The sequence below is a fragment of the Tenrec ecaudatus genome, chromosome 15, assembly GCF_050624435.1.
Source record: "Tenrec ecaudatus isolate mTenEca1 chromosome 15, mTenEca1.hap1, whole genome shotgun sequence".
Classification (NCBI taxonomy): domain Eukaryota; kingdom Metazoa; phylum Chordata; class Mammalia; order Afrosoricida; family Tenrecidae; genus Tenrec; species Tenrec ecaudatus.
Window position 1 is genome coordinate 58,690,620 of NC_134544.1, and position 12,018 is coordinate 58,702,637.

The 12,018-nt window shown below is 38.5% G+C and overlaps 1 pseudogene; it reads right to left on the reverse strand.

The window, feature by feature from the left end:
* Window positions 1-225: 225 nt before the first annotated feature.
* On the reverse strand, window positions 226-370 carry LOC142428251 (U1 spliceosomal RNA; annotated as a pseudogene).
* Window positions 371-12,018: the final 11,648 nt, after the last annotated feature.

Genomic DNA, 12,018 nt, shown 5'->3' on the forward strand with positions numbered 1-12,018 from the left:
AGTTCATTGACAATAGAATGGTTTCATTTAACTAGCTTGTTTTATTTTGTTTTGAAGAGTTAGGAGGTAAAATTATGAAATTATGAAAGAACTTCGACCTATGCTTTTATTGTTTTAATTTAAAACTATGTTAATACCTGGTGACTTGACTTTTCAAGCAGTACTATTAAGTAGGGTAGGAATTTATTTATCAGTGTTTTTTTTTTCTTTTCTTCATTAAATGCAAGGGAGAGTGCAGATGCATTCCCCCACTGCCATAAATTATGCAGTCGAGTTCCCCACATTTGGGGAAGTCTCTGGGGCCAGCACATCCGGAGTGCAATGGAAAACCACCTTTGTTATCCTGGTGTCTCCCCTGCCAGGTAAGTATTATATATATCAGTTTATCAATGAAAAAATCTAAGTTCAGAGGAGACCAAGTATCCTTAAACAGTAGCTAGAGGTATTGCTCCTGGACACTTAAATTATGCCTCACCTCTCCTTTTGCTATCGTAATGATGCATTCATAATACCATTGATACAAGAAGCACTGATTGTCTACTCCAATTAGTAATGTAATTTTGGGAAAAGAGATATAAAGTACAAAAAAGCAAATTATATGACTTTTGCCTATGATGACTATATTCTCTAGAACCAAGTGAGAGAAATATTAGAAGGAAAAAATTAAAGCACAATTTCAAAACATTTATATAACAAAAGATAGTATGTCATACGGTATCTTAAGCAGCCTCTGAAGAAATGTATCATTTTGGGAAGGCTTACTTTAAAAGCATTTGCTTACTTTTTCAAATTTACTTTGTTTCAAACCATTTTTCAAAGCTTTGTTTCAACCATTTTTTTCAGTGTGCGGTGTTTCTGTTATGTCAGTTTTTTGTGAGAGAAAGACCTTTGATCCTAAGAGCCTCAGACGAGGTGACGATTTCAAACCATGCCGGCAGTAGAGTTGCCTTTTTGTAGAGAGGAAAATGCCAACCAGCTTGGTATATAAGAAAAACAATTACTTCTACTATAAAAATTGACACCAACTAGTAGTCCTACACTGTCCCCTGCCCCTAGTCACAGGTGGAAAGAGTCGAATCAAACTTTTCCTAATGCTTTCCAAGACATTGGAGTTCGTTGTGTATGTCACTTTCTGGTTCTAATTTCAAAGATTTTTCATTCTAAACATCATCTAAATATCATCTAAAGTTTAATAGTCAGAACATAGACACATGATCTGTTTCTTCTAGATTATTATCCCTTCCTTTTTAACAAAAAGTCAAGTCTTCTCATTTCCTCTCAGGTAAAGCCATGAATACTTAAACACTCTATGTATTGGTTTATCAACAGATTTTGTGGATGTGTTCTTTGGGAGTGATCTTCACTAACCTACTTTGCATGTGAATTCATGTGTATTTGTGCAGCTTTTGTTTATCCATACACCATCTACAAAGCAGAGACAATGTGGGGACGTCGTTGTCATTAGGTACCTGCCAGTCAGTTCTGGCTTATATTGACCTTATGCACAGTATGGTCCTGCACCATCCTCAAAATCATTCCCTTGCCTGAGCCCATTGTTACAGCCACTGTGTCAATCCACTTCATCAAGGGCCTTCCTCTTTTTCACAGTACCTTTGCTTAACCAAGCATGATGTCCTTCTCCATGGACTGGTCTCTCCTGGCAGTATGTCCAAAGAATGTCAGACAAAGTCTTGCGATCTTTGCCTCTGGCCATACTTCTTCCACGACAGATTGGTTTGTCCTTTTAGCCATCTATAGTACTTTCAATGTCCTTCTCCAGCATCCCAACTCAAATGCATCAGTTCTTCTCTGATCTTATTCAACATCCAACTTAAGCATTCATATGAGGCCATGGAAATCATCATGGCTTCAGTCAATTGATCATTAGTCCTCAAAGTAACATCCTTGATTCTCAATGCCCTAAAGAGACCTTGTGCAGCAGATTTACTTAATGCAAATCATCTTTTGACCTCTATTGCTGCTTCCATGAGCACTGATTATGAATCTAAGTAAGCTACAATTCTTGAGAACCTCAACCTTTTCTTCATTTATCATGATGCTCTTGATCCAGTTATGAAGGTTTGGGGCTTTCTTTACATTGAATCTCAATCCATACTGAAGGCTGTAATCCTTGATCTTCATCAGCAAGTGCCCCAGGTCCCCTTTCTTTTCAGTAAGCAAGGCTGTGTCATCTCCATATCTCCATATCACAGATTGTTGATAAGCCTTCCTCCAATCTTGATGCCATATTCTTCTTTACATAATCCAGCTACTCCAATTATTTTCTCAGCATACAGATTGGATAAGTATGGTGAGAAGCTACAACTTCTTGCACAACTTTCCTGATTTTAAACCATGTAGTATTTTCATTATTCTGTTCGCACAGCTGCCTTTTGATATATGTATAAGTTTCGCATGAGCACAATGAAATGTTCTGGAATTCTTATTCTTCTCAAGGTTATAGTTTATTATGAACTTGAACACAATTTATTGTGTGTCTGAATCACAGTTCACATATGCAAGTTTGACTACATAGATTGGTCTAAAACTACTCAATAAGGTCACTGATCCCAAGCATCAATACTATCATAATATTAAGTTGCCAACAATCTTTATAAGTTCTTATTCACAATTGATTGACATATGAGATAACCCTGTTCATGAATATTGAGTAACTTTTTTTACCCAGAAGACAGTTCTGGCATAATTATGGACACAAGGAGAGATGCTCAACTGTTGCTAGCAAATGTAATGACCCATGATGTAAGACATCATATGAAGATGAAAAAATGTATTGAGTCACTATATCAAAGAAAATTGGTCAGTATCATCCCCTTACAGAAGGGTCACAAAGAAGAGACAAGCCAGTCAGGGGGCAATATAGCACCACTGAAGCATCCAACTTTCCTCAAGTTCTTTAATGCCTCCTCCCTTCCTCTATCATGACCCAATTCTACCTAACAAATACAGCTAGACCAGAGCTTGTACATTCAACTTTCCTCTAGTTCTTTAATGCTTCCTCCCCCGACTCCCCCCACCACTCTCATGACCCTAATTCTGCCTTTCTGGATTGTAAACCATGCAGTATCCCTATTTTCTGCACAGAACTGCCTCTCGATCTATGTACAGGTTCTGCATGAATATAATTAAGTGGTTTGGAATTGCCCTTATTTCCAAGTATATCTATAGTTTGTTGTGATCCACATAGTTGAATACCTCTTCATAATAAAGGAACCAAGTAAACATCTTTCTAGAATTCTCTGCTTTGAGGCAAGATCCCTCTGACATGAGTACTGATGTTCTTTGTTCCATGTGAATCAGTTTTCTGGCAGCTCCCTGTCAATGTATTGTTGCAATCCTTGTTGGAAGATTTTCAGCACATTTTTACTTGCATGTGATAGCAGTGATAATTGTTCTATAATTTGAGCATTCTGTTGGGTCACCTTTCTTTGTACTGGGTATAAATATGGATCTCTTCCAGTCAGCTAGCCAAGTAGCTGACTTCCAAATTTCTTGGCATAGACGATTAAGTGCTTCCAGTGATTCATCAGTTTGGCAAAACATTTCAATTGCTATTCCATCAATTCCTGGAGACTTGCTTTTGGCTAACGCTTCAATGTAACACAACTTCTTCCTTAAGAAGCATTGGTTCTTCTGCTTGAATGTCAACTCTTTCGTTTTCGTACAATTACCCTTAAGTATTCCTCCCATCTTAATTTAAAGATTCCTGGTTGATATAATATTTTGCTGATAGACTTTTTCAATATTTCAACTCAAGACTTGATTTTTTTTTCTTGACTTCTTTCAGTTTAAGGTATGTTAAGCGTGTTTTCTTCCTTGTTCTCAAACTCTAGGTCTTCGCAGAATTCAGTTTAATATTTTACGTTGTCTTCTCTAGCTGCCCTTTGGAATTTTCTACTTATTTGTTTGACTTCATCAGTTCTCCCATGTGCCTTAGCTACTCTATGATCAAGAGAAAGGTTCAGGGTCTCTTCTCTTCTGATATCCACTATGATCTTTTATCTATTTTTCCTTTCTTTTTAATGGCCTTTTTGTTTCTTCATGAATGATATTTTTTATGTCCTCCCTCAGTTTATCAGATCTTCTATCATCGGTGTTCAACGTGTCAACTCTGTTCCTGAAATGTTCTCAAAATTCAGGTGGGAAAAGCTCAAGGTCATATTTGGGCTCCTATGGGCTTGTATGAATTTTCTTCAACTTCAATATAAGCTTTCATACGAGCAGTTGATGGTCTATTCCATAGCCAGCCCCTGGACTGGTTTTAGCTGCTGACATTGAGCTTCTTCCCAACGATTTTGTAATTTAATTTTTGTGTATTCCATCTGGAGAAGCCCACGCATATGGTCACCTTTGGTGTCACTGAAAACAGATATTTGCATTAAGAAGATGTTGATTTAAGTCCCTAACAAAATGTTTTAAAAAAAAGATGTTGATTTTAACAATTATATCCTGCAATTTTCAATTTTGTTCTATCACCGTGCCAAATATTCCAACTTCTGTTCCTTCTTTGTTTTCAACTTTTGTATTCCAATTTTTCTTAATTATCAATGCATCTTGTTTGCATGTTTGATCATTTTCAGACAGAAGATGTTAGCTGAAATCTACAACCTCTCTAACACTAGCTTTTGTGGTTGGTGCATAAATTGGAATAATAGTTATGTTGATTGGGTTTCCGTGTATTCAGGTCAACATTATCCAATTATAGATAGCATTGTACTTCTAGCTAGCTATTGAAATACTATTTTTGATTATGAATGAAATGTCATTCTTCTTATGTCTTTTATTCCTGACACAGTAAGCTATATGATTTTTTTATTCCAAATGACCAATATCAGTCCATTTGAGCTTGCTAACATCTAGGATATTGATCTTCATATATTCCATTTCATTTTTAATGAGTTCCAATTTTATTAGACTTATACACTGTACATTCCAATTATTAATTGATGTGTATAGCTGTTTCTTCTCGTTTTGAGTTGTGCTCCTTCAGCAGATGAAGGTCCCAAAGGCTTTACTCCATCCTGTGCAGTCTTTGCAGTTGTTCCTGTACCTGAGGCCGTTGATGTAGCCACTGGATTAATCCATCTCCTTGAAGGTCTTCCCTTTTGCAGACCCTCTACTTTGCCAAGCACGGTATTCTTTTCCAGCAGTCATTCCCATCTGATAAGATGTCCAAAGACAAAGTCTTCCCACCCTCACTTCTACGGAGCATTCTGGCAGTACATTTCTAACACAGATTTGTTCGTTCTTCTGACAGTCCGTGATACTTACAGTATTTTGTACCAGCACTGTTAAGTACAAGGCGTCAATTCTTTGTCAGTCTTCCATATTCTTGTCCAATTTTCACATGCATAGAGGTGATTGAAAATCCCACAGCTTGAGTTAAGTTTTTTATTACTTAAAATGACATCTTTGCTTTTTAACATTTCAGAAGGGGTATTTTGCTGCAGATTTGCATGACACAATATATCCTTTGCTTTTTTGACTATTGCTTCCATGGGCCTTGATTATGAATCCTAGTAAAATGAAATATTTGACAATTTCAATCTTTCCTCCATTTCTTATGATGTTTCTGTTGGTCTAATTGTGAGGATTTTGGTTTTCTTTATATAGAGGTATAATGCATACTGAAGGTCATAGTTCTTTTAAATCTGTATCGTTACATGCTTACAGTTCTCTTCACATTCAGCAAGCAAGGTTGTGGCATACACATACCATAGGGTGTTCATGAGACTTCCTGCAACCCTTATGCAAGGTTCTTAACTATGTAACCCAGCATCATGGATTATTTGCTCAACATACATATTGAATATGTATAGTGAAAGGATACCACCCCAATGCACAGTTTTCCTGAACCTAAACCATGCTGTATCTTTTCAGATAGCCCAAGTGCTTGTCCCTTGCTTGAAGTACAGCTTCCACATGAATACAATGAAGGGTTCTGCAATTTTCATTCTTTGCAAAGTTACCCATAATTTGTCAGGATTCACACAGATGTATTCCACTGCATAGTCAATAAAATAAGAGTAAACATCTCTTTGGTATGAGTTGCCTATATCCAAGATCCATTTGACATCAGAAATGATATATCTTGTTCTACATCCTCATCTGAATTTAGGTGGATTTATGACCGTTTCTTGTTGATGAATTACTGCAATCATTTAAAAATTATCTTCAGTAAAAATTTCCTTCCAGCTCAGAAGCAAATAAGCCCACATGGAAGAAGCACACCGGCCAGTGCGATCACGAGGTGCCAAGGGACCAGGTATAAGGCATCATGCAAAAAAAAAAAAAAGATATAAGTGTGTGTATGTATGTGTATATGTATATATATCATATTAAATGAAGGGGGAAGTGCAGAGTGGAGACCCAAGGCCCAAGTGTCGGCCAATGGAGATCCCCTCATAGAGGGGTTTAGGAGAGGAGATGGGTTAATTAGGGTGTGAGGTAGTATCGATGAAGAACACAGCTTTCCCCCAGATCCTGGATGCTTCCTCCCCGCAACTACCATGATCCGAATTCTACCTTGCAGGGCTGGATAGGACAGAGGCTGTACACTGGTACATACGAGGGCTGGAGGTACAGGGAATCCAGGGTGGATGATACCTTCAGGACCAAGGGTGTGAGGGACGATGCTGGGAGAGTGGAGGGTGAGTGGGTTGGAAAAGGGGAACTGATTACAAGGATCCACATGTGACCTCTTCCCTGGGAGAGGGACAGCAGAGAAGGGGGGAAGGGAGACTCCGGATAGGGCAAGATATGACAAAATAACGATGTATAAATTACCAAGGGCACATGAGGGAGAGGGGAATGGGGAGGGAGGGGGAAAAAAAGAGGACCTGATGCAAGGGGCTTAAGTGGAGAGCAAATGCCTTGAGAATGATTGGGGCAGGGAATGTATGGATGTGCTTTATACAATTGATGTATGTATATGTATGGATTGTGATAAGAGTTGTATGAGTCCCTAATAAAATGTAAAAAAAGAAAATAGAAAAAAATGATTAGGGCAAAGACTGTACAGATGTGCTTTATACAATTGATGTATGTATATGTATGAACTGTGATAAGAATTGTATGAGCCCCAATAAATTGTTTTAAAAAATGGAACTATCCCATCAAGAAGCAAATTGCAATAAAACTTGTTTAGATGGAAAAAAATTCATTCCATGTGATAACTTCTGCATTGTGGAATGGATGCATATATGTAACTCTTCCAGCCAAGTAGAGTAGCTGTGTTCCAAATGTGTTGAGCCACAGGAACTGGTGTTTGCATCTATTGGTTGAAATACCTGAATTGATATTCTGTCGATTCCTGCAGTTCTATTTTCCCATCAATGACTTCACTGCAATTTGTACTTCTTCCCTCGATACCAGTGGTTTTCGTCATATGCTAGATTATGAAATAGTTGAATATTGACTAATTTTCCGGTTTTATGATATTCTTTCTTTCTTTTTTAAAAAATCATTTTATTGGGGCATCATATAACTCTTATCACAGTCACCCTGACTGGCCTGTCTCCTCCCCATGACCTTTCTGTAAGGGGATGTCCAATAGCCTACAGATTGACTTTGGGTTTCCACTCCACACTCCCTGCCCCATTCACATTGACGTGATTTTTGTTCTGGATCTTTGATGTCTGATACCTAAATCCCATTGATACTTCATGATCACACAGGCTAGTGTGCTTCATCCATGTGGGTTTTGTTGCTTCTCAGCTTGATGGCTGCTTGCTTATCTTCAAGTCTTTAAGACCCAAGATGCTATATATTTTGATAGCCAGGCACAATCAGTTCTCTTCACCACATTTGCTTATGCACCCATTTTGTCTTTAGCGATTGTGTCGGGAAGGTGAGCATCTCAGAATGCCAGATTATTAGAACAAAGTGCTCTTTTGTTGGGGGCGTACTTGAAAAGAGGCCCATTGTCCATCTGCTTCCTTATTACTAAACTTATAAATATATGTACATAGATTACAAATCTGGCTAGACCAGAGCATGTACATGGGTACAGGTAAGAGGCGGAAACACAGGGAATCCAGGACAAACAAACCCCTCGGGACCAATATTGAGAGTAGCCATACCAGGAATGGAAGGGGAAGATGGGGGTGGGGGGGGGCTAGAAGGAACTAATCACAATGTTCTACCTATAACCCTCTCCCAGAGGGATGAACAACAGAAAAGTAGATAAAGGGAGACATCGATCAGTGCAAGATATGAAAAAATAATAATAATTTATAAACTATCAAGAGTTCATGAAAGAGGAAAGGTGAGTGAGGGAGGGAAAAAATGAGGAACTGATACCAAGGACTGAAGTGGAAAGAAAATGTTTTGAGAATGATGATGGCAACCAATGTATAAATGTGCTTGACACAATGAATGGGGGTATGGATTGTGATTAGAGTTGTACAAGCCCCCAATGAAATTATTTATTTAAATTTTTTTTAAATCAAGAAAGACTGTTTCAGGATTGTATTCTCTAGCCAAATTTATTCAATCAGTGTGCTGAACAAATTATCAGAGAGGCTGGATTCTGTGAATAAGAATGTGTCATCAGAATTGAAAGATGGCTTATTAACAACTTACAATATGCATATGACACATCCTTGCTTGATTAACGTCAGGAGGACTTGAAGCACTTGCTGATGTGATGATGCCAGGGGCTTAAGTGGAGAGCAAATGTTTTGAGAATGATGAGGGCAGTGAATATACAAATGTGCTTTACACGATTGATATATGTATGGATTGTGACAAGATTTGTATGAGTCCTCAATAAAATGATTAAAAAACGAAAGAAAGATTTTTTTTAACTTCACAATTGTACCAGTAGGCAATACCATGAAAAATGGAGAAAAGATTGACTTTTTCATCTTGCTTGCATCCACACTTAGTGCACATGGAAGTGTCAGTCAAGAAATCCAATGACACATTGCATTAGAGAAATGTGCTGCACAAAACTTCTCTACAGGGTCGAAAAGCAAGGATGTTACGTTGAAGGGAGAGGTGTGCATAAAACAAGCCATAATATCTTCAATCTCCTTATATGCATGTGAAAGTTGGATAGCGCATGAATAAGACTGAAGAAACATATATGCTTTTGAAGAATATTGACAGTACCATGGACTTTCAAGAGAAGAAACAAACCTGTCCTGGAAAAAGTACACCACAACGCTCTTCCAAAGCATGGGTGGAGAGATTCCGTGTCGTGTACTTTGGACATGTTGTCAGGAGAGATACGTCCCTGGAGAAAGACACCATGCTCATTACAGTCGAGTTGACGAGATGGATTGGCACAGTGGTGACAACATTGGGCTCCAGCACAGGGGATTGTGAGGATGGCACAGGACCAAGAGGTGTATTGTTCTGTTGAATGTAGAGCAGCTATGAGTGGCAACCAACTTGACAGCACCTACCAACAACAATAACAACAACAATAGATCCCATCTCTTCGTTGAAATAAACGCTCAGATTCACTTCAGTTTTAGGCTGACACCTGCTTGCTCTGTTTCACAAAGAATCAAAAGTCAGCAAAGTGTTAAGATCCTGTGTTTCAATGAATCTTCACCCATGGGAATTCTAATTTAATTGACAAGTATTATAGATTGCAAAGAGAGCTTCCGAGTTTTCAGTCTAATGGAAAAGAGAGAAAAACAAATATAATAATGGACTAAAAGTGAATAATAGCTTTTGTGTGAGTAATATTATAAATTAAACATGTGATATTTATTTCACCAGAGGGCATTTGCTTTCTTTTAAAAAAATCATTTTATTGGGGACTCTCACAGCTCTTATAACATCCCATACATCAATCATATCAAGCATATTTTTATGTATATTGCCATCATCATTTCCAAAACATTTTCTACTTGAGTCCTTGGTATAAGCTCCTCTTTTCCCTCCTCCTTCTCCCACCCTTCTACCCTTGTCAATCCTTGATCAATTATATATTGTTATTAATATTTCATATCTTACACTGTCCATTGTCTCCCTTCACCCACCTTTCTGTTATTCATTCCCTTTGGGGGGGTGGACTATTTATCCAACCTTGTGATGGGTTCTGCCTTTCTACCCCTTCCTTCTCCCCAACCATCCCCTAACCCTTATGATATCTATACTCCCACTACTGTTCCCGAGGAGTTATCTGTCCTGAATTCCATGTGTTGAGAGTTCTTATCTGTACCAATGTGTCTTCTCCAATAGTCAGATTTGTAGGTCATGGGAGTTGGAGGGGGGCATTCAGGAACTACAGAAATTATGTGATTAATCGGTGCTATACTACACCTTGGTGGAGACTTCCCTTCCTTATAACCCTTCTGTGAGGGGATATCCAATTGTCTTCAGATGGGTTTGGGGTCTCCACTCCAACCCCCTCATTTGCATCAATATAGTTGTTTGTTTTGGATATTTTCATACCTGATAGCTGATCCTGTGGATACGTCATGATAACACAGGCTGGTGTGCTTCTCTGTGGGCTTATTTGCTTCCCTACTAGATGACTGCTTATTTAACTTCAAGCCTTTTAAGATCCCAGACATTATATCTTTTGATAGCCAGACACCATCTTCTCTCTTCACCACATTTGTTTATGCACTCATTTTGTCTTCAGTGATCATGTCGGGAGGGTGAGTATCAAACAGTGCCAGGTTATCAGAACAAAGTGCTCATGTATTAATGGAGGCTTTGAGTAGAGACCCAAAGTCCGTCTACTATATATCCCTTTCATTATAAATTAATATATTTACATATATACATGCCTATAGTTATACCTCTATAAATAGCTTTTGCCTCCTATTTCTTTCCTCTATTTCGTTTCACCTTACTCCTATCCCACTCTCATACTGTCCCTCCATTTAGATCTCAGGATTTCCTCTCAGATACATTGCACTTGATCAAATCCCACCAACATTATACTCCCTCCTCGCCATCAATTTTAGAACTCATGTTGTTCCATTATCTCTGAGTTTGTTGGCTCCCCACTCCCCCTTTCCCCCCCACCTCCTCTCCCATGCCCCCCAGAACTGCTGGTCCCATTGTGTTCTCCCCAGGATTGTTCTCCTGCCTGTCTTATATAGACAGACATAAGGTGAAAGAAAAACAAAACAAGGAAAAATAAATAGATAGTTCTAGGTCTGTCTGCTGACCCTTCTGTATGTTTTCCTATCAAGTCTGATGAGGTGCCAAGCCCTGTCCCCCAATCAGAAGTCTGTTTTCAAGATTCCTTGGGGACTTGGTTACTTTGCTCCCCTTGCTGCCCAGTTGAACTCACTTCACATTTCACCCCACTGTGCATGGGGCAGACTGGGCACACTTTCCACACAATGTCTCCCCTGCTGCCCTCCATAGCGCTATGGGTCAGTGAGGGAATGTCGTGTCTCATGGTGGGGCCAGCCCTACGGTCCTCTCTATGCATTGGCTGCTCCAAGAAGGGATGTTGTCTCCTGGGCTAGGTAGACCATAATGAGGTTCTCTCTTCTCTCTCTCCCTCTCCCTTTTCTTCTCTCTCTTAGTTCGCCAGAGGATATTTTCTGACATAATCTTCTAAGGTCAGACCTATCCTAAGGATAAAAAATTTTTTAATATTTGGGTTCTCAGATCATTTTCTCTTATTCTTAACATTGAGTATTTTGAATACAGCAAAATATGGTGCTTCATGTAGAGAGAGTACTATTTTTTCCCTCATTTCTATTTAATTCACTCCTTTCCAAATATCACTGATTTATTTATTGGACCTTGTTCTTCCCTTAACATCATTATTACTTTTTCATTTCCTTACTATGGAAATAAAATATATATGTTGACACATTGAGCTGAACTTACATCCAGCAAGCCTTAATGAAACATTACAATATTACAAAATAAATGCTGCAAATATAGACGTGAAAATATGAACAGTTCTATGAAGCCAAGTTTCCAATATGTCTCTCCCTAGAACTAACCCTGAAGCCCATATTTCTGTTTTTCTTTCATTTATACAGCTCTTCAACATTCTTTGATATTCTC